This window comes from Sinocyclocheilus grahami, unplaced genomic scaffold (genome assembly GCF_001515645.1).
Source record: "Sinocyclocheilus grahami isolate Dianchi unplaced genomic scaffold, SAMN03320097.WGS_v1.1 scaffold1275.1, whole genome shotgun sequence".
Classification (NCBI taxonomy): Eukaryota; Metazoa; Chordata; class Actinopteri; order Cypriniformes; family Cyprinidae; genus Sinocyclocheilus; species Sinocyclocheilus grahami.
In genome coordinates this window covers 158,332-168,093 of record NW_015506454.1, presented here as the reverse complement: position 1 = coordinate 168,093, position 9,762 = coordinate 158,332, and positions in this window count along the sequence as shown.

Below are 9,762 nucleotides of genomic sequence, written 5' to 3'. Positions count from 1 at the left end.
CACACACACACACTCACTCACACACACACACACACACTCACACTCTTACACACACACACACACACACACTCACTCACACACACACACACACACTCACACTCTTACACACACACACACAAACACACTCACTCACACACACACACTCACACACACTCTCTCTCTCTCTCTCTCACACACACACACACACACTCACACTCTCTCACTCACACACACACACACACACACACACACACAGTGTGTGTACTGATGAAGTGTAAGTAATGTGAGTGTTGTGTTGTTTTGCAGGAAATCAGCACAGAGACACTGACTGGAAGGAGGTAACCAAATAAAACAAATCAATAGCACTTTAGTATTCAATTTAGCTATATGCAATTATAAAATGATGAATAATTGCCTTTTTGAAGTATCTATTTTTCTTATAATTGATTTCTCGCTGAGCCATGACAAAATCTAAATTATTATATTTTTTGTTTATTTAAAATTAAATTATAATGCTTATAAATGCATTAAAAAATCTGTGATTTTTATAATGCAAAAATGTAGCAATTAATAAAAACCAAATTGAAACTAATAATACAGAGAAATGAATGTTGATAAATAGAGAAGTCATAAATAGCAATTATTAAATTCACCAGATTGAACAAATTTTAAATAATTATGAATTTGTATTATGAATTATTACATTATTTAGAATTGCATTTTTAATATATCCATTTTTCTTATAGTTGATTTCTTACTGAGCCATGAATCGGCACACAATCTAAAATTTAAAATTAAATAATCAAGTTGATAAATAGATGAGAATCTGTAATTATGTTACATTTTTTAATGGAAAAATATAAGAATTAATAAAAACCTAAATGAAACCAAGGAAATATGATCGTGGTGATACATAAATAAGAGTAAAAATGTAGCAATTATTAAATAAAATTGAACAAATTTATGATAATTTAGCAATTGATTTATTTTTTATATACGATATGAAATTATTAATAATTGTTTTATATATATCTACTGCTTTTTCCATTATTATCATTTATTTCACTGTCCCCCTACTATTATCATTTATTTAAAATGAAATAATCATTCTGATCAATAGGTAATAATTTGTGATTTTATAATGTTACAATTTATTAAAATATATTAATTTTATATTAATACATTAATGGTTAATATTCTAATAATGATATTAATTATTAATAAAAACCAAACTGAAACTGTTACTTTAGATACGAAGTTATAAAACGCTAATAATATGTGTCCCTGCAGCACAAAAGCAGTGTTAAGTCGCTGGGGGATATTTGTAGCAATAGCCAACAATACATTGTATGGGTCACAATTATACATTTCTCTTTTATGCCAAAAATCATTAGGATATTAAGTAAAGATCATGTTCCATGAAGATATTTTGTAAATTTCCTACCGTAAATACATCAAAACTTAATGTTTGATTAGTAATATGCATTGCTAAGAACTTCATTTGCACAACTTTAAAGATGATTTAATTGTTTTTGCTCCCTCAGATTCCAGATTTTCAAATATTGTGCGATCCTAACAAGCCATACATCAATGGAAAGCTATTTATTCAGCTTTCAGCTGATGCATACATCTCAATTTTGAAAAATCAACCCTTATGACTGCTTTTGTGCTCCTGGGTCACATTTATGATGATAACTAAATGAATGAAGCAATTAAAATTTTTGTTTTACCTGTTATTGACAAATTAAATGGAATATTATATTATCTTATTTTAACGTAATGCAATTCTAAACTCCTAAACAAACAATAAAGTCAACAGTTGTAACTTCTAAACTCTTTGTGCCCTCAGCTTTACAGAAAGAAGTTTAAGCAGAGGAAGGAGAATGAGCGCCGGGGCAGATGCCGCTTTTTCCCGTCCCATGTGCCCCCAATTTTCCCGCTCACCCCCGTCCCGTCCGCTCCGCTTCCCTTTCCTCTCTACCCTCCCGGCATCATCGGCGGAGATTATGACCAGGCGCCCGTCATCCTGCCCCGCCCACGCTTCGACCCCATTGGCCCACTCCCCGGTCATCTGCCAGGATTGGGCGTTCCGATTGGCCGACGGAGCCTGAGGCCGGCAGACATCAGGAGAGGTTTCATCTGAGGTTCAGCACTTGAAATGCTTCTTTTTCCAAATAGATAGAGGGCACACAATTTTTTTTTTGTTCTCTGCTAATTAAAGCATTCCTGGGACATTCAGACCAACAAACACAACGTGAATATTCTTTAAAGGGGTCATCGGATGCCCATTTTCCACACGCTGATATGATTCTTTAGGGTCTTAATGAAAAGTCTGTAACATAGTTTGGTTAAGATTTCTCAACGGTAGTGTCAAAAACAGCTCTTTTCAGAGCAAGCCGTTTTGTAGCATTTTCCTTTAAATGTTAATGAGCTCTGCTGACCCCGCCCCTCTCTTCCGAGCCACTGTCAGAGAGACTGTTTACTTTAGCCGCACTCATCGTGAAACTTGCTAATTAGCACATTATTAGGAAAGGCGATTCGCAAAGATTCGTTACAAAACCTTACACACTTCTTCTGTAGATGAAGCTGGATCACGAATGATTCGCGCGAACATAAACGCATTTATGTAGATCGCGGGCGCATTCCCTTCAGAAACAAATGTAATCCTCTGCGTCTTCAGCGGCTCAGATGTCGGGAGTAAATGACGACTGCTGTTCATTATTACATCCAACAACAGAACACCTCGATCGCTCAGGAGACATTCTCGTCTACATCTGCTCCGGCGGTGAAACAATGGTGGACTGATGACAGTCACTCAGGGGCGGAGCTAAGACACCAGTCCAGTCTGTGCTGAAACACTGCTGTCAATCAAACTATAGTGGGAGGGGCATCTGAGATCGGCTCGATTTGAGAGAGGGGGAAAGATTTTAGTAGATTAAAAACACACACTGGGTGGATTTGTATCATTATAGGGTGGTTTTGTACACACACTGCCAACACATTTCAGTTCAAACAGCTTGTAAACGTGCATGTAGCATCCGATGACCTCTTTAAAGGAATAATTCACCCAAAAATGAAAACATTATAAATAATGCATTAGAGCAAAATGTGTTTGAGGCACAGAAAAACACTCAATAAAAAGTTCTGAATGATTTTTAGTACATCTTGAGTTTGATGGCTTTGTCAACACCTGAGATTATATTTCAATATTATCAAATTATAATTATCATATTTCTATTCCATTTTTTTTTCTATTTTACAGTACAACTGTAACTTACACAGTAATGCATTTCAGCCTTCTCTTTTTATAATTAAAAAATTCTTAGATTTTAAAACACATGGTTTGATATTATTTGATAATACTATATCAAATTGTATTTTTTTTATTTTACAGTACAATCGTAATTTGCAACACTAATATATTAGACTTAATTTTACATTTAGTTAGCATTATAATAATTCACTGATTTGTGAATAGTTTGAAATAATTTATTGATTTGGTATTTTACAGTACAGACTAGTTGGAAATAATTTAGTGACTAAAGAATGATTGAAGTGTATGCTAGATATTTACCTGTACGCGCTCATTATATACATTTTGCACATTTTGAACAGAAAAAGTTACATAGTGCTGCTTTAATTTTGGTTATTAAATACGATGCATTTAAGACGGAACTAATTATGATTTAAGTGTCAAATAATTTTCACAATTCACCACAGGAGGACGACGAAACTCAAAATGTATAGTACAGATGCAAAATATATAGAGTAAATAAAAGGATGTTTATTTGTATAGACTGCATAATTCTGTTATGTTACATTTTTTAAACGTGCAAATGAATTTAACGCCCTCGTTTTTTGGGTCGACAGCTTATAAAAACGTAGTTCTGTGTTTTTTAGCTTGTTTACTGTACACCTCGTCACACAGCAGCTTTTAGGCATCGCTCTGTTTTTGTTACAAGTCAGAAATGACAAGAGAGCGCGCCCTAGGAACAACATTAATGCCGTTTATTCCTGTCAATAACTCAAGCCACAGGCAAACCTTGTTTTGCAAACAATTCAAATTCATTTTGTAAAGTGATTATTCCGTGCAGCTGCAAAAAAATAAATAACAATTGTGAAAATGTTGGAAATCAGGACATTCTGTGCAAGAATCAACAACTTCCCCCCCAACTTTTTAAGAACCACAGAGAGTTCATAACCCACAGCAATTCATCAGTGATGGCCTCACTGCATCAGCTCCAGACAAATGCTGTTCTTCAGTTAAGTTACAGAGCAGATGTAGACAGCAGCAAGGCAGCCCACAGTAATACACTCCGTCATGCTGAACACAGCACAACACTAACCCGTCTAAAGTGCACAACTCTTTTATGAGGCTTACATCAAAGTGTCTCGTGCACAAGCGGCTACACTGATGGGAGAGACCAGGATGCAAAGTGCTTCACAGTTATGGCATGATGCTAGAAAGTTGCGTCTAACAGCCAGCACAGCAAAACGAGTCACCACAGATCCCCAAATATATCTAGATGAGTATCAATACACAACCTTCACCACAATACAGCAGCACAGCACGGCAGAGAGAAAGAGACGAGCGTCGTCACACTCCGAGAGAGCAGAGGGCATACTGCGGAGAAGAGAGGCCTGGTCGTGCACCCTGACCGTCCTTGATTCAACACAACTCCTCGAGATCAAGAGCTCCTTCAAGAGCTGCGTGTCACTGGCAGGAGTTCAGGGACGAATGCTGACGGACAGCACCTGATTCTGCCCACAGCAAAGCGTGGATCCTACCTCCAGGTTGACGAATGAATTGAACACAAAGTGACGTGTTCCTGATGCAGAAGATCAGACGCGGCTATTTCTTTCAGACAACATTTATGATCATGTTACTTTTATTAAAAGCACAAATTCCTGCTGTTTAGGACACGGTGATGAGCACTCAGAGATAAAATTGTTTATTTAATATCGAGCATATAATTTAATTTTTTTCAGCAATGAAGCTCATGAAAATATACTCATCCTCTCAAACTTCATTTGTCAGACGTACGTTTGAAGTAATATATTGCATGACATGTTTCTGAATGAAAGGTACAATTCATGGGTTTTTATTTGAGCACTCAGAGATAAAAGCTGCAGCAGGTACATCTGAATTCATGTGCACTAAAAGTACAGCAGTTCAAACCAGGAGCAGCTTCTCAAACACTATTAGTGTGTGTGTGTGTGAGTGTGTGTGTGTGTGTGTGAGAGTAAGAGAGTGTGAGTGTGAGTGTGTGTGTGAGAGAGTGTGAGTGTGTGTGTGTGTGTGTGTGTGAGTGTGAGAGTGTGTGTGAGAGTGAGTGTGAGTGTGTGAGAGTGTGAGAGTGTGTGAGTGTGAGAGTGTGTGTGAGAGTGAGTGTGAGTGTGTGAGAGTGTGAGAGTGTGTGAGTGTGAGAGTGTGTGTGAGAGTGAGTGTGAGTGTGTGAGAGTGTGAGAGTGTGTGAGTGTGAGAGTGTGTGTGAGAGTGAGTGTGAGTGTGTGAGAGTGTGAGAGTGTGTGAGTGTGAGAGTGTGTGTGAGAGTGAGTGTGAGTGTGTGAGAGTGTGAGAGTGTGTGAGTGTGAGAGTGTGTGTGAGAGTGAGTGTGAGTGTGTGAGAGTGTGAGAGTGTGTGAGTGTGAGAGTGTGTGTGAGAGTGAGTGTGAGTGTGTGAGAGTGTGAGAGTGTGTGAGTGTGAGAGTGTGTGTGAGAGTGAGTGTGTGTGTGAGAGTGTGAGAGTGTGTGAGTGTGAGAGTCTGTGTGAGAGTGAGTGTGAGTGTGTGAGAGTGTGAGAGTGTGTGAGTGTGAGAGTGTGTGAGTGTGTGAGTGTGAGAGTGTGTGAGTGTGTGTGTGTGTGAGTGTGAGTGTGTGTGTGTGAGAGAGAGTGTGAGTGTGTGTGTGTGTGTGTGTAAAATGTATCTGTACAAAGAAATAGCTCCCTATTTTACTGAGTGAAATGTTTGAATATTTTTGGGAATATTTAGTTTTTGTTACTAATACATTACAATATTATGTTTTTTTACTCACTCAAATAATTATTTAATTAATTGAAAATATATTTTTAATCAATTTGATTTTTTATCTATTTATTTAAATATTATACATTATGTTTTTTACTCACTATACTACTGTATTGTTAGATGCATAATTGAATTATTTGAAATTATTTATTTTAATCATTTTTTTCCCCCCAAGTAAACGTTTTACTATTTAATTATTTTAACTTTTGTTTTTTTACAGTATTTTTCTCTCATTTCTTCCACAGGGCCCCTAGCATTACCATGGTATGTTTTGCCATGTTTTTGTAAGTGTTTCAAGGACGTCCTGCTCAAAGTCATCAAGGACACACTGACCCCAAGCGCTCCGAGTCCCTGCTGACCGTCACGCTGCAGGCGCTGCAGGAGACGTGGAGCAGAACACATTCATCCTCCTGATCCCCAGCAACGACAGCAGACCCTTCGACACTGAAGACACACATGCATCTGTCTAAACGAGGACAAGGCCACCAAACCATTCTTTATGAATGTATTATGTGTCCTTAAAACCAACAGTACTAATTATGTTTTAAGTTTCATGAAGTTTAGACTGCAAGTACAGCTAGTAAAAGTCAAACTCACTTCTGATCAAACAGTGCAGCAAGTGAGGCTCTGACCCGCTCGTTAACCTGATATCAGCGGGAGGTTCATTAGCGGGGAGTGAGACGTCCTCCTGACCCTCACAGCATCACCAGCAGAGACGGGAGACGTCAGGTCAAAGGTCACAGCTCCTGCCGCCTCTAATCAGGCCGTCAGTAATTAAGAGTCACTGAAGTAAACACACTAACGAGTGCATTACAGAAACAACAGCAATGCTCCAGCGTGCCGTCTGACCTCCAGAACAACACAACCGATGCATTTACTTCGTGTAGAAAGAAAAAGTCACTCATTTATTGAGTGAAGCGTTTGAAGACTTTAAAACTCTTTTAATTAATTAATTTACTTATTCATTTTAGATTATACATATATTCATTATACATGAATCTTGAAAAAAAAAATGAAAAATTCCTTTATAGGATTATATATTAAATATTTGAAGAATTAATGAATTTCTTCATTAATTTTATAATATAAAGTTTTTTTTATTAATTTGTAATGTCCCATATGTCTATTTATTTATTATTATTGATATTATGATATATATATAATATAAATGATATTATAAATATTTATAGATGTTTATGTAGTTATTTAATAATAATTGAAATAATTTTTTTACATATTTAAATACATTTAGCATATATATACACACAATGTATAACTACACTAATAACTACATTATATATTATTTATGTATAATAAGTACACATATATAGTCATTGCTTTTTCCATATATATATATATATATATATTTTTTTTTATGTATAATAACTAATGAATTTTTAGATGATAACGGAGCACCAATCATGTAATTGCAAAACAATATTTAAAAATGTGTAAAAACACTATTGTATTGTGAACACACAGAGTTCAGGTTGTTTTTATTCGCAATGATTGTCGTTTCCACGAGGTGGCGCTAAAGGAGCATTTTTGTTCTCACATTAAAGCCTCTTTGTTCTTCACACTGTCTCATATTTATCCTCATGTTCATAAACCATGCAGTATTCGAGTTTTATTCTCACTCACCAGCAGTTCTCGCTCCACTCGCTAGTGAACAGCAGGGAGAGCGCTGTGATTGGCTGCTCGTGTCGAGGGGGCGGAGCCTCCGAATGTTCGGGTGGGGTCGTCCACAGCTCATTTGCAGCCGAGTTTCTTTGATTAGCCAATTAGAGGAGAGCGGCAGCAGGCGTCTGGCGGCGCAGGCCTTATTTATTTTGGGCAGAAGACGCTTCTGACTGCCAGACATTCCGAGCAGAAACTACACACACACACACACACTCACACATACACTCTCTCACTCACTCACAGACACACACACACACACAGACACAGACACTCACACACACACTCTCTCTCTCACACACACACACACTCACTCACAGACACACACACACTCACTCACCCAGACACACACACTCACACACACACTCTCGCACACGCACACTAACACTCTTACAAACACGTGTGTGTGTGTGTGTGTGTAAAATGTATCTGTACAAAGAAATAGCTCCCTATTTTACTGAGTGAAATGTTTGAATATTTTTGGGAATATTTAGTTTTTGTTACTAATACATTACAATATTATGTTTTTTTACTCACTCAAATAATTATTTAATTAATTGAAAATATATTTTTAATCAATTTGATTTTTTATCTATTTATTTAAATATTATACATTATGTTTTTTACTCACTATACTACTGTATTGTTAGATGCATAATTGAATTATTTGAAATTATTTATTTTAATCATTTTTTTCCCCCAAGTAAACGTTTTACTATTTAATTATTTTAACTTTTGTTTTTTTACAGTATTTTTCTCTCATTTCTTCCACAGGGCCCCTAGCATTACCATGGTATGTTTTGCCATGTTTTTGTAAGTGTTTCAAGGACGTCCTGCTCAAAGTCATCAAGGACACACTGACCCCAAGCGCTCCGAGTCCCTGCTGACCGTCACGCTGCAGGCGCTGCAGGAGACGTGGAGCAGAACACATTCATCCTCCTGATCCCCAGCAACGACAGCAGACCCTTCGACACTGAAGACACACATGCATCTGTCTAAACGAGGACAAGGCCACCAAACCATTCTTTATGAATGTATTATGTGTCCTTAAAACCAACAGTACTAATTATGTTTTAAGTTTCATGAAGTTTAGACTGCAAGTACAGCTAGTAAAAGTCAAACTCACTTCTGATCAAACAGTGCAGCAAGTGAGGCTCTGACCCGCTCGTTAACCTGATATCAGCGGGAGGTTCATTAGCGGGGAGTGAGACGTCCTCCTGACCCTCGCAGCATCACCAGCAGAGACGGGAGACGTCAGGTCAAAGGTCACAGCTCCTGCCGCCTCTAATCAGGCCGTCAGTAATTAAGAGTCACTGAAGTAAACACACTAACGAGTGCATTACAGAAACAACAGCAATGCTCCAGCGTGCCGTCTGACCTCCAGAACAACACAACCGATGCATTTACTTCGTGTAGAAAGAAAAAGTCACTCATTTATTGAGTGAAGCGTTTGAAGACTTTAAAACTCTTTTAATTAATTAATTTACTTATTCATTTTAGATTATACATATATTCATTATACATGAATCTTGAAAAAAAAAATGAAAAATTCCTTTATAGGATTATATATTAAATATTTGAAGAATTAATGAATTTCTTCATTAATTTTATAATATAAAGTTTTTTTTATTAATTTGTAATGTCCCATATGTCTATTTATTTATTATTATTGATATTATGATATATATATATATATAATATAAATGATATTATAAATATTTATAGATGTTTATGTAGTTATTTAATAATAATTGAAATAATTTTTTTACATATTTAAATACATTTAGCATATATATACACACAATGTATAACTACACTAATAACTACATTATATATTATTTATGTATAATAAGTACACATATATAGTCATTGCTTTTTCCATATATATATATATATATTTTTTTTTTTTTATGTATAATAACTAATGAATTTTTAGATGATAACGGAGCACCAATCATGTAATTGTAAAACAATATTTAAAAATGTGTAAAAACACTATTGTATTGTGAACACACAGAGTTCAGGTTGTTTTTATTCGCAATGATTGTCGTTTCCACGAGGTGGCGCTAAAGGAGCA